Below are 2,955 nucleotides of genomic sequence, written 5' to 3'. Positions count from 1 at the left end.
CCCACCCTTCACACAGTCTTCTCCTCCTTTGCTTCCTATAAAACATTATAACTCTCATTTTCCCCCAAACAGTCACCTCTGCCTCATTCCAAATGCAGAAAGTGCTGCTAGTAGCACTCCAGTGCTATTTTTTGTCTTTATAGAAGTGCTATCTTTCACTTTTCCTGCATGTACTTTAGAAACACTTAGTAAGATCACACACAACCACGCACCACTCTCCACCTTGTGCTATGCATTATGTCCAAAGGGACTCACTGTACACTACACTTACTGCACACACTCAGTCCAAACTGAAATTCAGTACCTTGCATAATCTCTAGTGGAACAATCTTTCAGTAACCATTTCATATCGAGGCTAGTAGTTCTCAACTAGGGAACTGAAAACTGGGTTGCAAGTCTGTTCTGCACATCAGATAAAAAATTCTAAATTTCAAAATTAAAATGATGAGTGCCCTCATCAATGACACCTATGAACAAAACTACAGAAGGTTAGAGAAAGAAAGAAAATATGAACCAAACTACAATAAAAACAGGTTATATTGTGAAGATATTTTAAATAATTGTATATTAACTTTTCTACAATAAACAATTCTGGAAGCTGTACTGGGTCACCCATTGTCCAATACTGGGTCCTGGGGCAAAACCAGTTGAAACTCGCTTTCGCCCCAGTTAAGGGTGTAGATTGGTCTCATTCACTAATTATCCCGTACAATTTGCGTATGAATGTGAGAAGCAAAAAGTTCTCAAATTTCCTCCATATTCACAACAAGTGCTCAAGCATTTAAATAGTTCCTCGTTTTATTGATGAAGCCGCGTTCTAAACTAGGAAAGCGCGTGCCCGCGGCTAGTCATTTGCAGAACGCACTCCGTATACAGTATGTCCATAAAAGGGCTTTCCGTACAACCTTACCTTACCTCTGTCTCTCTCGCCCGCTCGCGTTCTCTCTCTCGCACGCAGCCTTGTCTGAGAGCATGCGCAGTCGCAGGTCTTTAATACAATAGATAGGTTTTATAAAGGACTACGCGCGTTCGTGATTCGCCAGCTGTGGATAGGCTTATAGCCTACTGACAGTTTTTCTTCATGTCAATTGTATTCTATTTAAAAATAAATAATACTTTTTAGATCCTCAATTATTAAATTTCTATCAGTATAAAATGGCATAGCCTAAAATTGTAAAAAAAAAAAAAAAAAGCGCTCAAGCGTTCTGTTGTAAATAGACCAAAAACGATGCATAGGTTTAACACAGACATACTCATGTATTGCAATACATGCACATTTTCACACACAAAAACTCATTCACATAGGCACCCAGACATTCTCACACACAAGTTTGTATTACTAGACTGGCACTAGTTAAACAGACGGTCAGACTGATATTATGTCTGTCTCTTTTGAAGCTCTCAGTAGTGTGTTATGAAGTAACATCAGTCCAACAGAAACCCTGGAAAAGGCAATACACTGGTGGAAAATTTTAAGACGACCTCAGTCAGGGATCTTCTGCAGAGACATGGAAAGAACGATGGATGGACAAACCTTACCACAAGTGCTCCCTGTGGCCAGTCATATGTGTGAGGAAAGCTGTATTATGTTATTCCTCAAGGTGAAAGAATATTTATACATTCATTTATACATTTCTTAAAAGATTACTCTTTTGCTGCTCCATATAAGGTCCAATTCTACTCATAAAACACATTAAAAAAACCAGTTCTCATTTCTAGTCTACTCACACACATTGATCTAGGAACCTCAAGAATCATTTCTAATGAGCAGAAGGTCTTGTAAATCGCTCAGAGTACCCAATAAAAATGAGACCTCTGAAGGGAGCTCAAAAGAAAGTGATAAAATGGCAGCAAGAAGCCTCACTGCTCATGGCGATTATGACTTGGAAAGGAGACAGATATAATCAGTCCTGGTTTGCTAGTTGCCGATTTTGCCTCTTAGTTTTCATTGCTTTTAGAGAAACTCACAAACCAAGCAAGCACTGGTGCAAAATGACCAAACTCTAGACTGATTTTCCAATTATTTTAAAGTCATTGTTAAGGAATTAAATGTTGTGGTCATATATTAAAATAGGAAGACACCTAGGACTAATGGTTTTGAAAGCCCAACAGAGAGAATTTTCATTTTTGGGCAAGTTTTCATTTGACTAAGGTGGCAAACAGCAGTAAATTATTTTAAAAAGTCTGAGAGCTGCTCTCATGTATAGATGTTTATAAAATTTGCAAACTTTTCATATGCACTATCAACTCTCACTTGGAGTTTCAGTGGCCAGACCACCTATAGAAAAGCCAAAATCACAAAAACATAGCATTATACTGTCAGGACAACTAAAGAGAGAGATGAACTGATGCATTCATCCTGGTCAACCATGAATCCACCAGGGGTTTGGCAAACGGACTCCAAAAAACAATGACCATCTCATTCTGTCTATAGTTTTGAGGACAGCACTTATGTCAGTAAATGAGCCGAAAATGTCACATTGCTCTATTCCCCGATAAAGCTGTTGCTGATGAGATTATTTACATGTGACTGTACCTCTCAGAACAAACAGCTGTCAGTGTTTCCCATTTAAAATACTCAAATCAGCATGGCTGCCCACTTTGTTTTTGTTAATCAAGACCAGACAGCTAAATAACAGTCTTACAACCAAACAAGTCAAAGTGCCATTTTCTTTTTATGCTGTGTGGTGGGGCCAAACTGTTTCCCACAGCTGAATTGTGTGTATCAAAGGTACACTACATATAGTGTTGTGCATCATGTCCTGTGTTGACCGCCTGGACATACACTTTGTTATGACTGTATGTTGGGTAACTAGTCTGTGGTGTTGAGTGGGAAGCCAAAAATATCCAGGATACCAAAATTAAACATAGACGTCACTTAGCCAGAGAACTTTGCACTCCTAAATTTATACAATATGCATACAGCAATTTTAAGGGGGAAATATATTTCATATA

The sequence above is a fragment of the Cyprinus carpio genome, chromosome A6 (assembly GCF_018340385.1).
Source record: "Cyprinus carpio isolate SPL01 chromosome A6, ASM1834038v1, whole genome shotgun sequence".
NCBI classification, from domain to species: domain Eukaryota; kingdom Metazoa; phylum Chordata; class Actinopteri; order Cypriniformes; family Cyprinidae; genus Cyprinus; species Cyprinus carpio.
Note: the sequence above shows the minus strand (reverse complement) of the source record.